General features: G+C 42.3%; 1 protein-coding gene across 1 annotated transcript in view; it reads left to right on the top strand.

The window, feature by feature from the left end:
* Positions 1–12,844, top strand: part of LOC122806629 (nuclear receptor ROR-alpha A) — a 1,380,884-nt gene that overhangs the window by 751,404 nt on the left and 616,636 nt on the right. The window lies entirely within an intron of this gene.

The following is a 12,844-nucleotide window of genomic DNA, read 5'->3' on the forward strand; positions in this document are numbered from 1 at the left end:
TCTGCGGTTCGTAGAACGGACACCTGCAGCTGTAATATAAATGAAGTAATATTGGAATACACATCTCCATAATATCAGCTAGTTTAATTTCTTACATACATAATTAAATGTTACTTACTCAGTAGTGGGGCGTTGGGTGTTTGCCGGGCCTTCTGGATCCAAAGGTTCAGTTGGTCCTGCTTGCGTCTCTTCAGGTCCGCATGGTGGTGACGGACCTGCTCACCAGTCCTTGGAATCCCTGTGGCACTGGTGAGATCATGAGCCAACTGGTCCCATGCCTCGGCCCTGTATGCTCCCCAGAGGACCTGGCCCTGCATGAGTTGGGCCTCATGATTATGGACTAGGAGCCAGACCATGTACCTGGACTCCTCAACACCCCACCTCTGTGCTTGAAAGCAACTACCCTCTCCTACTCCTGTCATTCTGCCTGCAGGTCAGTTCTAAAATCGTTTATGCTGTGTATTCCCGCCTATGGGGCTTATATGGTCCGTTTTTCCCGCACATGTCTGTGATTGGCCATTTTGGAATTGTATCAACTTCAGTAAACCTGCATTGTCATGCTCCAGTTTGTATTCATTCCTATATATTAGCTATTATTGCAATTCTAGGTACTGCTGTCATGGCTTAGTGGTTCTGTACCTTGACTATGGTGTATAGTATCCTGGGTTCGAACCTGGCCACTGCTTTTTATTTTTCATGACTGTCTAGACATGCTGATGGGTGTGTCTGTGTAAAGGCAGTTTTGATACGGCTTGCTCAACGGTGCCCGTTGGTTAGCTTGTTTGCACGGTGCGCAGCTCCGCGCAAACGGGATATGCTGCTTTAAGCCTCATTTGGCTATCGGCATGCATATTACGCTAATCTCAGTTAGGGGCACATAGATTTAGCATGTTAGACCACTGCTCAGCTACGGGCACTCATTTTGCACCAGTTAAACCACTGCTCATCTACGAGCAGATGCACTCACTCTGTTAAACTGTAGCTCAGCTATGAGCACATCTGGCATTTTTTATTCTTTTGTTACCTCACATTTCTTCAATATAAATGGGATATTTCATTACATTTTATATAAATTGTGGTTTTATGTGTACATATTTGTTAGGGACTTGTTTCCTGCTTATTTTGCAAAAAAAAAAATTGGTGTTGTGGGGGCTCGAACCATGAATGCCTGCTCTTCAGCCAACATCTCTACCGCTACACTATTGCTTCGTGGCTTATTTTGCATATTTAGTGCTTATATGCTTTCCCACTCACTGCTAACTGTAGCTGCGCTACGGGCACGCCCGCGCAAACGAGCGCACTCACGGTTAAACATCTTTACAATTTAAAAAAAATATATAACATGTTCATTTATATATATTATATGTTCATAGTCTGTGGGGGCATGTGTTGTGTTGGGTTTATTCACATTTCTGTGGACTCTGTTGTGGGTGTTTACTTTGGGCACTTTTACACTTCTGGGGGCGTGTCCGCTTGCAGGTCTCGGCCTACAGACACGCCCCCTACTGTCTTACATGGACCGTGATAGACTTAGGTGTGATTCAGCATGCTCTCATGAATATGCAAAGCATGCTGACATCACTCCGTTTAACTGCAGCCTCCGTGTAAGCGTTATAACTCTTACACGGAGGCTTCATGAATCCTTGCCTATGTCTTTCCTCCTGCATAAATCATTGGATGAGTCCTACCACACATCAGTCTTCCACAATGGTATACGCTGCCAAAAAATGCAAAGTATATCTTATATTTCCAGCTGAAACCATGAATGTTTTATGGGGCAGACTACAGTAAACTGAATTTATTACCGTTGTTCTTTGCATACCACTTCATTTCTTAAATATTTCTTCATAGAGCACCCAAAACATTTCAGTCCCAGCCAGTTCTCCACAGAATTTATTTGCGCTGATATTTTTTTTATACAGATTACATATTCTTTCCAGTTAGTTTGTTTTGTAATCCTTTTGTGTCTTCACTGCTTCTAATTCTTTCCTTAAAAGCTTGTTTTCTGGCAGTTTTAACATCATAGCACAATTGCAGCATCTTACAAAAGTTTTTCACTTCACACATAAGTAAATGCATTCTAACATGCAAAAACTGTGAAAATGAGGCTTCTTGAAAGACACAAGCCATAACGTTAGTGCTAACCGTTAAGCCTGCCTGACTGCATACTATATCAGCAGTGCCAACCATTAAACTTTAGTACTTACTATTTCAGCAGTACTAACCATTAAACCTGAGTACTTAATATATTAGTAGTGCTAAACCTGAGTAGTTACCATATAAGCAGTACTAACCTTTAAACCTGTCACTGACTTGGACCGGGATTACACCACCGCACAGCACCGAGTCCTTAGACTTGTCTAAATTGTCTTGTTCTGCTTGCTGCTTGTTGCTGAGTTGTGAGTCCTAACTCCTGCTGCCTTCTAAACTAAACTTTGTGCAAGCAAGTGCCACTGTCAACCAAGTATGCAAGCAACGATTGCCAACGAACAACAACAACAACACTTATTTTAAATTTAAAAAAAAAACATTGTCTCTGTTATCAGCTGCTTGCCCACTCAGGCTTCTTCTAAGTTCACTTCTAACTGACTGACTGGTCTGTCCCGGCCTGCCCCTCTCTCTTTATTCCTTATGTAGCAGGCTTGCAGCGTGCGAGATGTGTGATTGACAAGCTGACGATGATGCACAAGAAACTATGTTAAAGCATAGAAAAGTAACTTTAGAAAATTTATATAGGAGCAATAAAATAAAATAAAATATGGATCAAATCAACAATCATTTGCACTGTGTAATAACTCCAGTCTGCAAGCATATGCTAGTAGGAAAGTAATGCGAGATGTGAAACTGTGGTACAGATTTACTATCTGCATGGTTGACCTGAAGGATAAATTTAGTGTTCTACTACATACAATTATTTATAATATGCTTTAAAAACGGGCATTGTGATGGCATGGTGTATAAGAAGCGAAAAATATGACAAGTCCAGCATGTACACTGTAAATAAACTCAAACTCACTCAGCCCAGACTTGAGCAGCCCTCAGCCAAAATCCGACAGGCTGGCAGGCTACTCATGAAGCTGACGTCACCGTGCATGCCTCCGCGCATTGACGTCATTCTGAAAAAAGACAAAAAAATTTTAAAAAAATAAAAAAGCTGGGAAATTCAGAAATTAAGGGGGTACCACTCAGGAATCGTGGCAGCCCATTAATTTGGACCTCAAAACCGGTAAAAACCAAGAGACTCGGTATGGTTGAGATGTCTGCACCTCACCATTATCCTTTATGTAAATGACATGGTAGCTCCTCCCCCCAAAATTTTAAAGCTCTTAGATGGGTTACCCAATGCAAACTCATTCTTAACACAATCCCCCCAAACATGCACTCACTTCCCCATGGTTTAGTCTTTTGCATCCTTCCCTAAATTCTAGGTCATATTAATAAACACCTTATTTCAAACTGACTCATTAGAAATGCTTAGGTAACAGTAGTGTTACATAGGAGCAGTTTAAATCTTATAACTCCTCATGTTCTCATAAATAATTCAGTTTCTCAGCTGAACCCTGTGTAACTCATCATTCCATGTTTCCTCTTTCCACTTTAGTCTACATACTTCTCTTGATTTATTTCTGTCTTTTCCCTTAACCCTTCTGTCCTCACACTCAGCTGCATTCACCCTCACATTCTTATACCCCTCAACTCATCTTATTTTTTATCCACCTTTCCCTACAAAGACATTTAAACCACTCTTCACCATTTATGCTTCCCCTCAGAGGTGCTGCTAGCTATTCTAGTGTCTGGTGCCCCCCCAACTCTATGTTGAGAAGCAAAAACATGTCTCTCTTTCCTTTTAAACTGTAGCATACTGTTACATGTTCTAAGGATTGTATAGTTACGGTTCATTACAATTTCAGCAGGCAGCCATCTTTGTTGATTCATTTTACGGAATAACCCTTCCCCAGATCTTAGCAGAAATGAACTCCTTCAAGAGTCAGTATGTCCAACTTTGGAAATGATATCACTACAGCAGGTCTCTTCCAGTTCCGTTTCAAAACTGAGAACTTTGTAATTGGATCATAGGAGGTTACTAGGCTAATGGCTCTGGGGGTTATCCCCTAAAGGAAACCTCAGTCAGCATCTGTCCCCACTGTCAGTGAGGGACACAGGTGGAACCCTGGGACAAATTTGTGGTTTCCCATCCACTCAAGGTTGCACTTGAAGAGGGTCAGTGAGGTGCTCTGTTTGATGTGTATGGGATGTCTATTCCAGAGATGGGGCAGCCTCTGGGAGACTAACCTGTCTCTCCAGCAGGTTTTGTTAATGTCCTATATTAGATTCAGGCCTTTCGAGCAGATAATCCATGAGGAGTTAGACTTCTGAATGTGGAGCATCTCTAGTAGGGCAGGGTCCAAGATTGCTTTATAGGCGAGACACAGATCACCCCTGAGCAATCTGTACGATACCGAACAGAGTGATAGTGATTTGAGCCTGTCCACATAGGACAGGTGTTGGAGGCCATGGATTCTCTTTGTGAGGTATTTCAGTGTCCTTCCCAGTTGGGGCAGATGTTTGGAGAGGTACATACCAAATAGGGTGTTATACTCAATTATTGTTCTAATGAGAGAGGAGTATAGAGAGGTAATAACCTCCTTTTTTCTAGATGCAATCCCTTTACTTATGAGATGAACCAAGTAAAAGGCTTTTCTGACCACTGCCACTACATGATGGTCAAATGTGAGGTTGTTATCAACCTGAGTGCTCAGGTCTCTCACCACAGGTTGTATGCTTAGGGGGTTGCCATCAGTTTGTAGTAATCAGTAGGGGCTGTGTTTTTGCCGAATGGTATGATGATACATTTTTTTGCATTTAGCTTTGAGGCTATGACTTTGGCACCAGTCATTAGTTGCTGTGAGACCCTCTTGCAGTATGTTAACATAATTTGAGGAGTCAGTAACAGCACCAGCGTTACAGTTGTCCACAAACTTGGTCAGTCACAAGCCTTTTGTTTTTGTCTGGACCTCTGAGACGTAAATGCCAAACAGTAGGGGTCCCAGGACAGATCCCTGGAGAACTCCACTAGTGACAGGTCTGCTATCAGAGGTAGATACACCTAATTTGACTTTGAGGGCCCTGTCAGTGAGCCAGTTGGCCACTCACCTGATGAGATAGGGATTTATACCAAGCTGTGTTATCTTTTCAATGATGCCCAAGTGGGAGATTGTGTCAAAGGCCTTGGCCAAGTCAAGCTAAGCTGTATGCACTGACTTTCCCTCATCCAGAACTTTAGTGACAGTCTCAAAGAAGTCAACCAGGTTCAACAGGCGAGATCTACCCTTGACAAATCTGAACTGGGTGGGGTCAAGTGCTTGGAGACTGCTTATGTCCTTGTTTATGAGATCCATAACAATACACTCTATGGCTTTACAGATCAGACTTGTCAAGTTAATGGGGCAGTAGTTTCCAGGGTCAGTAGTGGCAACACCTTTGTGCAAGGGAATGACAATGGCAGTTCTCCACTCTCCTGGAATGAAGCCTGTACTTAGGCTGTGGTTGAATAGGGTGCTCAATGGCGAAGCCAGTTGTTGCTGGAGATGGTGAAGAATACAGCCTGGGATACTATCAGGTCCCATGCAAGCTGTGTTCTTTGCCTTGGATAGGACCTTTAGCACTTGATCTATGGAGATGTGAGGTGCAGGACAAGTATTGGGAATGTCTAAAGGGCCTTTGAGGGGACAGGGGGGTGAGGTTTTTGCTGAACCTATCTGCTTGTTGGTTGGCTAAGTCAACAGTGTTGGTGTAAATGATACTGTTAAGTACTAATTGGGAACAAACCTGGGCTTTTCCACGGAGGTTCCTGACATAACTGAAGAAGGATTTGTCATTTCCCTTTGCTAAGGAGGCTAGTTTTGATTTGCTTTCACTAGTGATCTCATTTGCTTGTTGAGGCTAAGGAGGGAGTTTTTCCAATTTGGAATATGATCCTTTTTACCCTTGGACAACAGTTTCTTCCTTTTGTTGTAAAGCCTGTTGATAGTGGATGTCCACAACAGGTTTGTGTTTCCTCGAGGAGCAGGTTTTAGTTCTATTCGGAATATCTGAGTCCATGCAGTTGTACAGGTGCTTGTATACTGCATTGGCATAATGTTCAGCATACCATCAAATCAGTGGGCAGAGGCTCAAAAGCAAATCCTTTCCCTGCTCTCTATGAGGGCAGTAGAGCACGTTCCTGCAGAACAGATAGGCCAAAGCTTCTACTCCAGACTTTTTCGGGTGCCCAGAAAAGAGGGCACCTGGCGTCCCATCCTCGATCTATCCATTCTAAATACCTTCCTGGTGATCCCAAAAGTCAAAATGCTCACCCTCCAGCAGTTGCTTCCAATGCTCTCCAAGGATGCTTGGCTAGCCACCCTAGATCTAAAAGAGGCCTACCTCCACATTCCTATCAGGGAATCATGCAAGAAATATCTCCTCTTCAGGGCAGGATCTCTGCACTTTCAGTTATCTATGCTTCCCTTTGGCTTATGCTTCCCTTTGACTTATCTGCTGCTCCCAGAGTTTTCACAAAATGTCTGGCTCCAGCCATTGCCTTTTGCAGACAAAGAAATATTCAAATTTACCCATACTTAGACAACTGCCTTATTCAGGCACACAGCCAGGAAAAGCTGCTCAAGCACCTGGCCTTTGTAAAGACCCTACTAACCTCCCTAGGGTGCACAATCAATCTTCCTGGTAGCAAGTCTGGACACAGTATACAAGATAGCATACCTTACACCAGAGAAACAACATTTCCTGACAGCCTGCTTCTCTGAACTAGCCACCAGACCCCAGCTATCTGCAAAGAAGTTCCTGCAAGGTTTGGGGCTCATGGCATCTTGCATACTACTCATTCCATATGCCAGACTGCATATGAGGAAACTTCAGTGGTACCTAAAGAGCCTTTAGTGTCAACACCTCTCAAGACCTGGAAACTCTTCTACCTTGCCTCAGAAAGGAATTTCTTTGGTGGGGAACAGTATGCTCCCACAACAAGGGACTGCCCTTCTCTCCACTCCCTGCCACCCAGACCCTCACCACAGATGCATCAGACTATGCTTGGGGTGCACACCTCAACAGCAGGTGCATACAGGGCCAATGGAACCCACAGCAAATCCCTCTGCACATCAATCAAAAAGAGATGATGGCTGTCTAGCATGCCTTGATAGCTTTCAAACCCTTCTATCTGCAGGAGTTCTCCTGATCAAAACAGACAACACTACTGTGATGTGGTACATCAACAAGCAATGAGGGACTCACTCCTACCCTCTATGTAGGCTGGCCATGACCCTTGGCTCACAGCCTCTTCCTTGCATCTACACCCGTTAGCACAATTCCTACCAGGCTCTCTCAACTTTCTGGCAGACCAATTACGCAGAAACCTTCTGGACCCACATGAGTAGCAACTCAACAGAAGTACCTTCACCCTAATAACTCAGAAATGGGGAACCCCAAAGGTCCACCTCTTTGCCTCCCACACCAACTATCAGCTCAGCAAATTCTGCACCAGGGAGCATCACTGCATGGCTTGGAAAGTGGATGCCTTGTCCTTCCCCTGGGTCAGTCTATCGATCTATGCTTTTCCTCCGTTACCTCTCATCCTCAGGGTACTGCTCAAAATAAAGGAGAAAAAAACAAGGACCATTCTTATAGCTCCAGACTGGCCTCGACAACACTGGTAACCCTTTCTGCGCAGCCTGTCCCCACTGCCTCCATGGCATCTTCCTCAGACTCCAAACCACCTGACCCAGAGGGAAGGGGAATTCATGCATTCCCAATTACAGACACTCATTTTGGCAGCTTGGCTTATTCCCTAACTCCGAACCAATCTGCCATCCTCAGTAAACAACTTTTGGATGTTATCCATAAGACCAGACGTCCTAGCACCAAAAGTCTTATGCAGATAAATAGAAAAGGTTCTGCACCTGGATCCAGGCTAAGGGAGCCAATACAGCACAGCCCTCCATCCCTCTCATCCTGGATTACTTCTCTAACCTGCTACACAGTGGTCTCTCTTTCTCCTCTATAAAAATTCATGCCTCTGCTATTTCTGCTCATTTCCCCACTGAGCAGCCCCTTTTCTCACACCCTTTGATCAAACAGTTCCTCAGAGGGGCTAGCAACTTGAGGCCCCCCAGAAGGGCACCAACACCAGCCTGGGACCTTAACTTTGTCTTGGAAAAGCTCACCCTGCCCCCTTTCAAACCAGCTTCTTCTGCAGAGCTAAAATTTCTCTCCTGGAAGACAGCATTTCTTCTGGCCATCACTTCAGCCATAAGAGTCTCTGAGCTGCAAGCACTCATGGCTGTGGAACCCTTCATCGTCTTCCATGCAGACAGGGTATCTCTCAGAACTAACCCATCCTTCATGCCCAATGGGGTGTCCAGTGTGGCTCTCAACCAATCCATTCATTTGCTCACCTTCTTTCCTAATCTCAAGAACAAGGGGGAAAGGATTCTTCACTCTCTAGATGTGCACAGACAACTCAGATTCTGTCTGGACAGGACTAAATCCTTCAGAAAGTCTGATTAATTGCTGGTTAGCTTTGCTACAGGGGCAGAAGGCAAAGCCATCGATAAGCAAACCACTCCCAAATGGATAGCACACTGCATCCATTTCTGCTACAAAACAGCATGGAAAGCCTCCCCCCAAGGGGGTCAGTACACACTCCACCAGAGCAGCCTCCACTTCTTCAGCTTTCCTCAGAGGAGTCCCCACCAGGGACATCCTGGAGGCTGCCACCCTGGACATCTGTTCACACTTTTACCAAGCATTTCCACTTGCCTATCTTCTCTAAATCCAGGGCAGGGTTTGCCTCTGCAGTCTTGCGGGGCATCCTAGCCAGCCCCTAGTTTCCTTGACAGCCTCCACCCATTTCCTCAGCTTTGGGAATCTACCCAAATGTGATGACTGCAACAGTGAAACACGAAGAACATAGTACAGTTGTGTACACTTACCATAAATGTAGATGTTCGAGTGTGTTCACTGTTGCAGTCCTGGTTTCCCCCCCTCCATCCCCCTTTATTCTCTTTCTCCTTTTATTACCATTTTCCTTTGTTGTTCTCCTTTCCTTACAAGGGACATTTTGGTATTTATTTTCCACTGGTGGGGTTATTCCACCAGAACCTGGCCTCCTGCTTTGGGGGCTCCTGACAGGTTAGGGCAATTAGGGCAAGAAAAACTGATGTAATGGCATCAGCTGCCTTACTTTATACTACTGACGACCTGATGTCAGTCCTCAAGTGACAGCAACCAACGCAGAAATACTAAGTCTCTGGTATTCAGGCCGGCCGAGTACTACCCTGGCAGGGATAACCCAAATGTGATGACTGCAACAGTGAATACAATCGAACATCTACATTTATAGTAAGTGTACACAACTGTACTTTCTAATACCTTTGGATAAGAGTAGCTTCACGTCTAAGGTAAACTGCTGTTCTAATCCCTTTATATAAGGGTAGCTTCATGCCTAAGATAAACTACTGTTGTAATCCCTTTATATAAGGGTAGCTTCACATCTAGGTAAACTGCTGTTGTAATCCCTTTATATAAGGGTAGCTTAACGTCTAAGGTAAACTGCTGTTGTAATCCCTTTATATAAGGGTAGCTTCATGTCTAAGGTAAACTGCTGTTCTAATCCCTTTATATAAGGGTAGCTTCACATCTAAGGTAAACTGCTGTTCTAATCCCTTTATATCAGGGTAGCTTCACATCTAAGGTAAACTGCTGTTCTAATCCCTTTATATAAGGGTAGCTTCACATCTAAGATAAACTGCTGTTTTAATCCCTTTATATAAGGGTAGCTTCACATATAAGGCAAACTGCTGTTTTAATCCCTTTATATAAGGGCAGCTTCACGTCTAAGGTAAACTGCTGTTTTAATCCCTTTATATAAGGGTAGCTTCACATCTAGGTAAACTGCTGTTTTAATCCCTTTATATAAGGGTAGCTTCACATCTAAGGTAAACTGCTGTTTTAAACCCTTTATATAAGGGTAGCTGCACGTCTAAGGTAAACTGCTGTTCTAATCCCTTTCCATAAGAGTAGCTTCACGTCTCTGGTAAACTGCTATTCTAATCCCTTTATATAAGGGTAGCTTCCTGTTTAAAGTAAACAGCTATTCTAATCCCTTTACATAGTACACAAGTGATTTTATTAATTTCTTCTCCTTGGCCTTTCTCTCCCATGTCCCAGAATTCCTATAAAAATGCATACATGTCCAGCTCCTTGACCATTTAGGCAGTTTAAGTCTTCTGTCACTATTTCGCCCTGGCTGTAGAGTTGAAATTGCTTTACTGCTCTCTGCACAATATCTGCATGGAAACAGTGACATAGACAGATATAGTAGGCTTCAAATTTAGAAATTTATTGAAGATTTTCAATACAGTGTGTCACAGTGTTATCCTTTATCAGTTTACTAGCTCTAAACTAACCCGTCACTCAGCCATATATTTTGTTACCTACCGTGAAAGCATAAAAACAATCAAGTGTGGTGTCACTGCATCTTACTATTTTTTTGGCATTCCACGTGGCTTAGTTTTTGATCTACTTCATTCCACTGTTTATTCATATGTTGTCACAGTGTTAGCGTTTGCTGGCCCATTATGTAGACAAAGCCTGCAATGTGCCAGGAATAAATATGAGTTATTTGTGACTTTGTTTGGTTTCTGTCTAAGGATCGAGATTGCTGAATCTCAAGAAGTCCACTTTTCTGCAAGATACATCTGTCTTGCAGCTAGAATATTTAAGTGGCAAGGGTGCTTAAGGGTAAGCTCATTATACAGAAATGTTTTAAAAGTGAAACTCAACCCTCAACCATGGCGCTATAGATGACTTCACTTCTTGATGTAGCCTCCAGCATTAATGAAGTCAAAGCACAGATTACTAATGCTTCATAACTAGCTGGCTGTTTTGCCTTTCATTGCACTTGTACTAAAATGAAGACCACAGTGTTTTAATCAAGCAGTAGTCCTAATACATCATCAGCTGTTAAAAAACGTTACATTTAACAAAATTGTCTGTTGAGAGTGCCAGCTTTTTCAAATTGTTTCATCTCACTTTTGTGTTTTATACCAAACAGACTCCTTTACAGAGCAAAGAAGTTCATGATTGATATGCCTGTCTTACTGCAGCCAGAGCATCTGTTCTCCCCGGTCCATTATATACATCCAACATGTTAATCATTCATCGTTCATCGTAATTAACTAAGCTTGAATAGTGCTATAAATATATTGCTACACTTAATGAAGCAGTCCTTCTAGAACCCACTCTTGTATCTCCTTGAGACAGTTGAATTGACTTGAATTAAAGCAAAACAGTAGAACCAGATAGCACACAGCTTTCAAGACGATACTGCTGCATTGTGTATTTCAAGTGAAAACCATATGATCTCATGCATAATAGAAAGTTGAGCCAATGCTGTGCCTGGAATTAAAATATTATAAAGGTTGAAAATAGCTGGCATCAGAAAGTCAACATACACCGAAACATTGCAACATACCTAAATATCATTTTGCAGTGGCTCCACCCCTTTCTACACAAAATATGCCACAGCTGAGGTTATGCAAATTCAGAAGAAGAAAAGAACAAACTCATGTTTCCTTTTATTCTGAAAATGCTGACCTGATTTAAAAGAAATTGACTTCAATGAACGGCATTCTTCCACGCACAGAAATAAAGTGCTGCGATTTCTATCTCTTGACTAAAACAGACCCATGAGTAAGCGTGCTGCATCCCTTATGTCAGCACTCAGTTCAGAGGCACTGACCGATGCTTTGGTAACTCATCAGCTGATGTAAATGTTTAAAATATAGTGACATAATGTCTGCAGGTTACCCTATAAGCTCATATCCTTCTTTCCTACATTTTGTGGAACGCTGGGTGCTTTTCCTTTGAAGCAGAATATGACCAAGAATGATATTTTACAAATTACTATATCCTTCTAGAATTCTGTTTTTATTGTGGTTTTCCCATATCTTGCATATTGGTAACCTGAGAATTTCACTGGTAACTAAACTACAATGAAATTTTAATATAATGACATTTAACATAAAAATATTGTGTATTCTATTTATTTCAGCAAAGAAAATATTCCAAGACTACAATTCACAAAAAAATTGAACATATGTATGCATTGATTTATATTACCTAATTTGCCATTTCTTTCTGAATTTCTTCCACTGCAAAAGAGGTTTAAAAAGTTGTTGCATCTTAAATAGCCAAAACAGAGTTACTGTTCTTGCATGTACAAATACAAAAAAAAAATCCTATGACGTTTCCAAAGGCTTGATTTAATACAGCTGTGCTTTATAAAGAGATATTTTCATTAAGAATTGTTTCCATCTCAGATTTCCTTTAACAATAGATAATGCTAAGCGGCTTAATAAACCAGTATGATAACTTTTAATGCCAGTACTCAAGCAAAAAATAGAAAACTCTGTAGGGGTAGGGAGACTGAAATGAAGAACAAGATACAAGCTAGTGTTTAATAGAAAGTGTAAGCAAGGGAAGGTATACAAATCAGGAGGACTTGCTTTGAGAATATGTGACTTGTCTACTGAAATGTAAATGGTGAAAGATGGCACTAAATAAATTAGGTGTGGTATGAGAAAAGATGTGCGTGTGTAAGAAAGTTTTCCTTATTTCTGGAAAAGCATTTTAAGGCAGAATATTCCTTGTGCCATCCAGCCTCAGTGCAGCAACGAATATAGGGCTTCATGTAAACCAGTGGGTAAATGTAGAGAGCATGAGGAATGTCAGGAAAAGCATGTTTGTACTTCCTTTGGGGTGGGGTACATACTACAGTTTTGCAGCC

The sequence above is a fragment of the Protopterus annectens genome, chromosome 7.part0 (assembly GCF_019279795.1).
Source record: "Protopterus annectens isolate FY-2018-M chromosome 7.part0, PAN1.0, whole genome shotgun sequence".
NCBI classification, from domain to species: domain Eukaryota; kingdom Metazoa; phylum Chordata; order Ceratodontiformes; family Protopteridae; genus Protopterus; species Protopterus annectens.